The sequence below is a fragment of the Triticum dicoccoides genome, chromosome 1A (genome assembly GCF_002162155.2).
Source record: "Triticum dicoccoides isolate Atlit2015 ecotype Zavitan chromosome 1A, WEW_v2.0, whole genome shotgun sequence".
In the NCBI taxonomy this organism is placed as follows: Eukaryota; Viridiplantae; Streptophyta; class Magnoliopsida; order Poales; family Poaceae; genus Triticum; species Triticum dicoccoides.
Genome location: NC_041380.1, coordinates 467,681,970 through 467,691,924, shown reverse-complemented (window position 1 = coordinate 467,691,924; position 9,955 = coordinate 467,681,970).

Here is a 9,955-nt window from a genome sequence, read left to right as displayed (position 1 = left end):
GTATTGGGTGTGTTGGGGACACAAGAGACTCTTTGTTATTTGGTTGCAGGGTTGTTTGAGAGAGACCATCTTCATCCTATGCCTCCTACGGATTGATAAACCTTAGGTCATCCACTTGAGGGAAATTTGCTACTGTCCTACAAACATCTGCACTTGGAGGCCCAACAACGTCTACAAGAAGAAGGTTGTGTAGTAGACATCAATATCGATGATTATCCAAGGCCCGAAGCAACCTGGAAATGACATTGACATTTACTTTCAGCTACTGGTAGAAGAACTGCCGACAGTGTGGATAGATGCGCCTGCTGTAAAATGTTATGATGCTTACATAAAGGAGATTTTCGATCTACACGCGATGCTGGTGCACACCATTCAAGATATGTCGGCATTAGGCAACACATCGGGGCATAAAACAAGGTGAGATGTAGGGTGTGTCACATGCATGGATAGGACTGTAGGAAATATGCCCTAGAGGCAATAATAAAGTTATTATTTATTTCCTTATATCATGATAAATGTTTATTATTCATGCTAGAATTGTATTGACCGGAAACTTAGTACATGTGTGAATACATAGACAAACAGAATGCCACTAGTTTGCCTCTACTTGACTAGCTCGTTGAATCAATGATGGTTATGTTTCCTAACCATAGACATGAGTTGTCATTTGATTAACGGGATCACATCATTAGAGAATGATGTGATTGATTTGACCCATCCGTTAGCTTAGCACTATGATCGTTTAGTTTGTTGCTATTGCTTTCTCCATAACTTATACATGTTCCTATGACTATGAGATCATGCAACTCCCGAATACCGGAGGAAAACTTTGTGTGCTACCAAATGTCACAACGTAACTGGGTGATTATAAAGGTGCTCTACAGGTGTCTCCAATGGTGTTTGTTGAGTTGGCATAGATCGAGATTAGGATTTGTCACTCCAAGTATCGGAGAGGTATCTCTAGGCCCTCTCGGTAATGCACATCACTATAAGCCTTGCAAGCATTGTGACTAATGAGTTAGTTGCGGGATGATGCATTACGAAACGAGTAAGGACTTGCCGGTAACGAGATTGAACTAGGTATTGAGATACCGACGATCGAATCTCAGACAAGTAACATACCGATGACAAAGGGAACAACGTATGTTGTTATGCGGTTTGACCGATAAAGATCTTCGTAGAATATGTAGGAACCAATATGAGCATCCAGGTTCCGCTATTGGTTATTGACCGGAAGTGAGTCTCGATCATGTCTACATAGTTCTCGAACCCGTAGGGTCTGCATGCTTAGCGTTCGGTGACGATCGGTATTATGAGTTTATGTGTTTGGATGAACCGAAGGTTGTTCGGAGTCCCGGATGTGATCACGGGCATGACAAGGAGTCTCGAAATGGTCTAGACATAAAGATCAATATATTGGAAGCCTATGTTTAAACATCAGAATGGTTCCGAGTGGTTCGGGCATTTTTCTGGAGTACTGGGAGGTTACCGGAACCCCTCGGGAGAAGTTATGGGCCTTATGGGCCATAAGAAGGAAGCACACCAGGGCTGGTGTGCCCCCCTTGGGCAGGAGGCCGAATTGGAATAGGTTTGGGGGGGGGGGGCTGTCGGTGTCAAAACTGGCGGATCTTGGGTAGGGGGTCCCGAACTATGCGTCTAAGGTTGATGGTAACAGGAGACAGGGAACACGAAGTTTTACCCAGGTTCGGGCCCTCTTGATGGAGGTAATACCCTACGTCCTGCTTGATTGATATTGATGAATATGACTATTACAAGAGTTGATCTACCACAAGATCTTAATGGCTAAACCCTAGTAGTCTAGCCTGTATGACTAAGGTATTGAGTATGTCCTTTCCGGACTACACCCTCCGGTTTATATAGACACCGGGGGGATCTAGGGTTACATAGAGTCGGTTACATAAGATGGAATCTTCATAGTTGTTCGCCAAGCTTGCCTTCCACGCCAAGGAGAGTCTTATCCGGACACAAGTATAGTCTTCGGTCTTCATATCTTCACGGCCCATCAGTCCGGCCCATAGATAATAGGCCGGATGCCCGAGGACCCCTTAGTCCAGGACTCCCTCAGTAGCCCCTGAACCTGTCTTCAATGACAAGGTATCTGGCGCAGAGTGCTGTCTTCGGCATTGCAAGGCGGGTTCCTCCTTTCGAACTCCCGAATAGTCTTGATACGAATTGATCGTGTCCGGACCTGTAACACACACCGCACACAACTGCAGAGAGAATATAATAACACACAAGTCCAATCTGCTGACAACTTTAGTAATGCGACGTCACGCTTGTCCGGTCATAATTTCAAAACGTTTTTTCGCCCCACCTTTCGAGATGCGGTTGTCATTAGCACGTCTTGTCAAAGCAGAGATCGTGTCCCCTTATCACGGGATTCTCATCAATACGAGTGTGGGTAACCCAACCGTGCCATTTATACAGCCCTTGGGAGCACACGAATTTTAAGGCGAATGGGGGGCATTCGATATTCACCGTCCTTATAAGGATATAAGATTCCCCTGTCTTCTCCCACACTTTCTTCCTGCCCTCTCTGTTCTCGAGCTCCAATGCCCAAGTCCTTATTTGTTCCCATTCAAACAAACACCCAACCATGTCCTTATTCGGAGCCGGCGGCAAGTGGATGGCCTCCTCCGTTAAGAGGAAAGATATAGAGGAGCTCCGTGTCACATCCCTAGCTTCTGGTAATGCTCTAGGCTAGCTTCATGTGTGCATCATGTTTAAATTCTGAAACTTGAACTGAGGAAAATTGGAAGCCTCAAAACCCTAAATAAAAAGAAGGGCAAAAACCCTAAAAATCTCATTCATTGTTCCAAAATGCTCTTCTTAGATGTTTAATATTTTTGGCAAGGGTTTTGATCCAAACCAAAAATAATGAACATTTTAAAAGGATTTATTTTTGGGACTTTGAATTTAAATCATTAGCTATTTGAATTTGAATTATATTCATATAATTAGAATATAATTTCAAATATCCCTGAAATATTTTATGAGCTTTTGGAAAAGTCCATCTAGCAAAATAAAAATATTCAGAGGAGCTTTTGGCATTGTTTGAATTATTTTTAAATTCAAAACAGTGGCAAAAGAATTAAATAAAAATAAAACAAACAAAAAAATAAAACAGAGCAGAAGACTTACCTGGCGCTTACCTGTCCAGCCCAGCCGGCCCAGCTCCCCCACCTGGCCGGCCCAGCCCACCTCCTCCCCCTTGTCATCTTCCTCCTCGCGCCAGTAGGCGCAGGCGCGTGGCCAGAGCGCGCGCGCACGCGTCCGAGCCACCTCCTGCTTGCCGCCCCGCCCCGGATCGGCTAAGGATGCAACGACACCCCCCTGGAACCCCCTCGTTCGCTCCCTTGCCTCCCTGCTCTCTCCCTCTCACTCCCCTGCTCTTTTTCCCCTCATGGCCGAAGCCGCCATGGCCACTCCGCTGAGAAACACCGCGGCCAGCCACTCCCTCGCTCCCTCTCCGTGTTCCCGAGATCCGTATCGCCTCCGGCGTCATCCTCGCCAAACCAAGCATCACCGGAAGCCCTGCAATGCCGGCACCATCATCTTCTTCTTCCTCGGGCACCGAAGGCCGTCATCGTCAATTCGTCGCCGTCGTCGCTTCCCCGAGCTCGTTGACCATCTCGACGTGACCACTGTGAGCTCATGATCCGTTTCCCCCTATTACCGCACTCGATAGCGCTCTATAGTCGCGTATGTCGCCGAGCCCGAAAGCTCGCCGCCGCCGGCCATGTCGCCGTCGTGGCTACAGACGCCGTAGCTCGTGCCTGGGCGCGTCATAGTACTCAGTTTGCTCCCAGGAGATGACCCCGACCACCAGCTGGACCTGCCATGCACCAGAACTCCGAACCCGCGCTCGCCTGAACTCCGGTCGCCGCCGCGGGCCCCGTTCCGGTGAGCTCGGGCCACCTCAGCCCCTGCCGTTTGCACAGATGGATGCGGGCGACTCCCAGCTCCACGTAGACGCCCTCATCCGCCCCTTTGGTCGCCGGAGATGCAAACCCGAGCGTCTCCGCCGCTCTGCTTGGTCGTCGGCGGCTAGCCGCCGGTGTGTCCGACGTGGCCGCGTGATTAGTGTTAATTACGGCCAGCTAACCCCCCCAGAGCCACTGACAGCCGGGCCCCACGGCCTAACCAACCGGCTAACTAAAATAGATTAGGGTTAATCTAATTGCAGTGGCCCCACGCGTCAGTTTTGACCGCGCTGACGTGGCCGTTGACTGGGCCCACATGTCAGCGACACAAACCAGTCTGTGACACTGACGTGTGGACCCCACTGGCCAGGTTTGACCTGGACCAGCCACGTTGACCTGCTGACGTCACTAATACGTCATGCTGACGCAGTATTTGTTTCTGGAATTAAAATAAATCAAAAATGATTTATAAATTTCAGATAATAACCAAAACTTCTAAAATTCATAGAAAATTAACCGTAACTCCAAATTAAATAATTTATATATGAAAAATTATCAGAAAAATTCAAGGAATCCATCTGTACCATTTTCATGCATGTTAGAACAACTTATAGATGCTGTTTAGCACAAATCAATTAAATGGCATTTAAATATCCACATATGGAGTTTGAATTTGAATCCTGGATTCAAACCAACTTCATTTAATCTGGTTTTAGTTGCATTAGCCCAAAACACATTCATTTTGCCATGTCATGATCATGCATCATATTGTGCATTGCATTGATTGTGTTCCCTTCTGTGTTGCCGGTATTTGTCCCCTCTCGATAGACGTGATACCGATGATGTGATCGTTGACACTGATGAAGACTCGTTATCTTCAGAAGTGCCAGGCAAGCAAAACCCCCTTGTTCATTCCGATAAAATCCCACTCTCTCGCTCCTGCTCTCTTTTACTGCATTAGGACAACAACGACATATTGGATACTTGATGCGGTAGCTGAACCCTTTATCCTTTGCATGACCTGTCATTGCCACAGTAAATAGATGAAACCCACTAGCATGAGTAGGAGTTGTTTGAGCCCTGATGTGCCTACTCATTCATGCTTGTTTGTCATGCCTGCTACTGCTTAGAGTTGAGTCAGGTCTGATTCATCGGGGATGAATCAGAGGCGTGTGAACATGTCCTACTATGTGTGAGCTAAGTGTGTGAACACGATTTGGTAAAGGTAGCGGTGAGAGGCCATGTAGGAGTACATGGTGGGTTGTCTCATTGCAGCCGTCTTCAGGAACCGAGTTCTGTGTTTGTGATCCATGACTAGTTACTACCACACATTGGGTTCCGGTAACTCGACCCCTCTCGACTTATTAATCAACATGATCTCTGTCCAGGAGTTGCAACTAGTTTCTGGTGTTTGTAGGTAGTGTTAGTAGTCTACCAAGTGGCACCCGGTACAGGTGGGCTTGGGACAGACTAGGCACAGTGGCACGGTGTACCAAGTGGCACCCGGATGGTGGGCTTGGGAACCCTGCTCACATCGTTTGGGGCCGTGAGTGACACCCCGGCCGGATCTCCTTGCGGATGGAACCCGAATAGGCGATAAACCTGGACTAGAGACTTGTTCGGTTAGTCAGGTCGTGGCCGACTCCCTCGCCCGGCTTCCGCTTGAAGGTTGCCGAGGTACATGACGTGTACAGGGTGGTAAGTGGCGGGAGCGTGTGTGAAGAAGTACACCCCTGCAGGGTTAACATCATCTATTCGAATAGCCGGATTCCTCGGATATGGAAACTTGGACCCCTTGCATAGTTCATAGACAAGTGAAAGTGGATACTCTAAAATACGCAAGATAAGCGTGAGTGCTATGGATGGCGTTCTCGTAGGGAGACGGGAGCGGATCCATAGTGGTGTATTGATATGGTGAATATGTGGACTCGTGTGCGCCACCTCAAAAGAGTTACTTGCAGTCGTAGTTCAGGATAGCCACCGAGTCAAAGCTGGCTTGCTGCAGTTAAACCCCACCATCCCCTTTGTTGATAATGATGCATATGTAGATAGTTCTGATGTAAGTCTTGCTGGGTACATTTGTACTCACGTTTGCCCATTTTATGTTTTTGCAGAGAGACTTCAGTCTCACTAGTAATTCCGCGTGGTCTTCGACGTTTAGCTTGTTACCTCAGCTACGATCTTGTGCCCTCGGCAGGATCTGGTAGATAGTCAGGCTTCTCAGCCTTTTTCATTTATAGTTGTCTGTACTCAGACATGTTAAGCTTCCGCATGTGCTTTGACTTGTATGCTCTGATTGTTGGGTCATGAGACTCATGTTTGTAATATCTCGCTCCTCGGAGCCTATTGAATAATTACTTGAGTTGTAGAGTCATGTTGTGATGCCATGTTGTATCTGCACATATCGAGCATATTGTGTGTATGTTGTTGAAATGCTTGGTATGTGTGGGATCTGACTATCTAGTTGTTTATCTTTAGTAGCCTCTCTTACCAGGAAATGTCTCCTAGTGTTTCCACCGAGCCATGGTAGCTTGCTACTGCTCCGGAACACTTAGGCTGGCCGGCATGTGTCCTTCTTCGTTCCTGTGTCTGTCCCTTCGGGGAAATGTCACGCGATGAATACCGGAGTCCTGTTAGCCCGCTACAGCCCGGTTCACCGGAGTCCTGCTAGCCCAGTGCTACAGCCTGGATTCACTCGTTGATGACCGACACGTTCGATGATGGGTCATGGATGCCTGTCCCTGTAAGTCTGTGCCACTTTGGGTTTACGACTAGCCATGTCAGCCCGGGCTCCTTATCATATGGGTGCTAGCGACACCGTCATATATGTGTGCCAAAAGGCGCAAACGGTCCCGGGCTAAGGTAAGGCGACACCCGTGGGAATACCGTGCGTGAGGCCGCAAAGTGATATGAGGTGTTACATGCTAGATCGATGTGGCATCGAGTCGGGGTCCTGACAGCGCTGGTATCAGAGCTTGACTGCCTGTAGGATTACCAAGCCAAACTGGTCGAAGTTGAGTCTAGAAATTCTTTAGTTATGTAAGGGAATTGATTGTGGGATGGAACGTAAGGCTCTTTTTACTCCTTATACCTCATGGCCTTCTGATCTGAGTCATCATCTTCTCTTCTACGGGGATTAAGAACTAGGCTATCTCTTCTTTCTATCAGGATCACGTGTCACTAATCTGTAGACTTATAAGATTGTTGGATTTAAGTCTCAGTTCAGTTCCTACTACTTCCGTATGTTAATTGTTGATCTCGAAACCTTGATATTGTGCTTCTGAGTGGTGATGCCACCATTTTTATGAATGTCTCAAATCTTTTCTGAGCATTTACAGCCGTTATGCTGTCCGAGTCATCCCAGGTTTCTAAGTAGTCTGATGCATTTGCAAATCCTTTCTTCCCGTTTCAATGTTTCCATGGGCCAGATTAACCACACTAATCAGTGAGTTGAGGTACTCCGTTACCTTGACATATATGTTGGAGATATTATTATGACCCTAGGTGTCTTAGGGGATCATCTAGTGGTCTAGCCATGATCTGTGTTCCCAGTGTGAGATTCTGGCCTTTATTCTCGAAAGCATCCTGTGATGCTACTTAGTAGTAGGTATTCTACTCCTGGGTTTTGAACCCGAGATTCACCCTACCTACATCATGTTGATAGTGTTGCTAGTTCCTTTAGGATATTAGTAACCTTGCGATAATCCTCGAGGTTCATGATACATCCTTTTTTCCAATTACCATGAACCATTCTTGGCAGAAGTTCTTCTGAACCAAAAGATGACAACAAGAGTGCTCTCGATGAGTTCTCCATGCTATATGGTGACTCTGCCAGCTCAACCTTTCTGCATGGGTTATCCGGAAGAAACCTGTTGAACCTGGTTCGACATACTAATCTATGCATCCACAACTCAAAAAGTTATATGTTCCTTTGAGTTGTCCCTCTTTAGTTGTCCACTGACCTTCGTCTATCAATTGATAGTCAAGAGTATGCATGCGTTCGTTTATCGATGCCTATTACTCTTGTGGTCCGTCAAGCCATTCTATCGCGGAATGACTAGGAGAAACAAACTCCAGTACCTCTTCCATATCCAGGATTGGGTCAAAGAAGTTGTGCTCCGCAGAACAAATTGCTAATCCAGCTTTTGCTCTGTTCTACCTTGGAGTATTACCATCTTTATATCGGGATTGTTATAGGAATTGCACACCATCCTATGAACTCTTGGTACAGTGATACTTCTTACCATCATTGTTCATTCCTCGGTTCCTGTGTTATTGTAACCGGAATGCCGACAAATGAATCATGGTGTGTGAAATCAATACTGCTAGCAACTCTGTTGCTTGGTAGTTAAAGGATAATAACCTCATTCTTAGCATGTTGGTTTTTGAATCATCCTTCTAAGACTGATCGTGCTACCTAGTCCTTATTTCGGTGCACCCTTCGATTGATGAGTTAGGATCTTGTCAAGTCCTCACTCATTTGATCATATCGTCTTACCCTCAAAAGCGAGATTGTTCTCGAGCTTAGTAACATAGGTTCATGATATTTCGAATATCTTCTCGGAAGTATTACCAGGTTGTCACCTAGCCGCTATGTTGATTTCGTGATCAAGATGGTCTATTGTAAACCACCCTTTCTCCAAGAATCCGTGTTGGATACCCCTGAGCTAGTTGGTTAAGCTAAACGACAACTTGGAGAGTTGGAAGATAAAAGCTTGCCTGACTTAGCTCGTTCCAAAGGGATATTCTTGTGTAGTGTGTGTTGAAGAAAGATGATATCTTCATTGATTGGTCCCTGTGATCAGTTGCTGGACCTATTGTCTTATCAATCCCTTGATTTGAGTGTGGGCTATCGCCAAATCAAATCAGTACCAACGATGCTCGTAATGTTGTCTTACTCGTGGTTGATCCCTCGAGCATACACCATTACATCTTTGGTCTGACCAATGCTATCACCGTGTTCACATGATGGTGGAAGTCCAGTGATATGGAAATTCCGATGAGTTGCTGTTGAGCCCATCAGTAGCATTTTGTCTTCCCCCATGAATCATGTTGAACATCAACCTAGTGTTGAAAACTTGTGTAAGCATTTCTTCGTGTTTCGTTCATGAAGCATATGTTTGGATGAAAGTAGTGACTTCCCCTAATTCATGTGCATCTGATGCAAGTTGCCGCCATGAATTCAAGGAAGATTGTTTTTTTCCTTGGAATCATCCCAAATCAGTCATGCACACGTGCGAAGTATTCTGTGGTCTGGAGACTTGCAACCTTCATTCCATATGTGTCCCGAGCACACCAAGCCACTGATTGATTTGTTCAAGGAGAAGAAGTTCCTTCATAAGAGCTAATCATATGACTTATGCAAGGACTTCGTTATCCACGGTGATGGTTCCCAACCAGAACTCGGTAGTGTTTTATTGTAAGACTACCACGTGGTCATGCTTGCCTAGGACATCGTGTTCACATGTTTGTAGCAGAACCAGCTCATGTTTTGGAGCTTACTATCGTAGTTCATTCCCCGAGAATCTCGCAGCGTCATCTCGTCGATTTGTGTTGCAAACTTTCGTTTTTTTTCTTAGACTCGATGAGTCTGGAATATCCTGACACCAACCAGGTCTGAATCTCAGGCAGATATGATGGTTGGAACATTTCCCAAAGAACTATAATATCGATCCCTTGGAAACCGGTAAAGTGGATGTCGTGGCCAACACACCCAGCCGGAAGACCTGTTATTATAATATCTTGATTGAGGAAGTTGGCCACCTCCCCATAGGGATTTCGTAGGATTTACTCCCTAGTTGCCCTATGGATTTCTGTGTTCCGAAGTCCGACCTTTTTACTTGATGTTCTAGATATCAAACCATATCTATGAATGGGTACACCAGCACATCAAGGAGAACATTAGAAGCGGAGTGCTAAATGTCTCTCGGTCGATCATCCAGATTCTATCTCCTTGGCCCCGTCAAGGGTGAAATCTGAGAAGGTGTTATCTTCCTTTGCATCTGCATCAT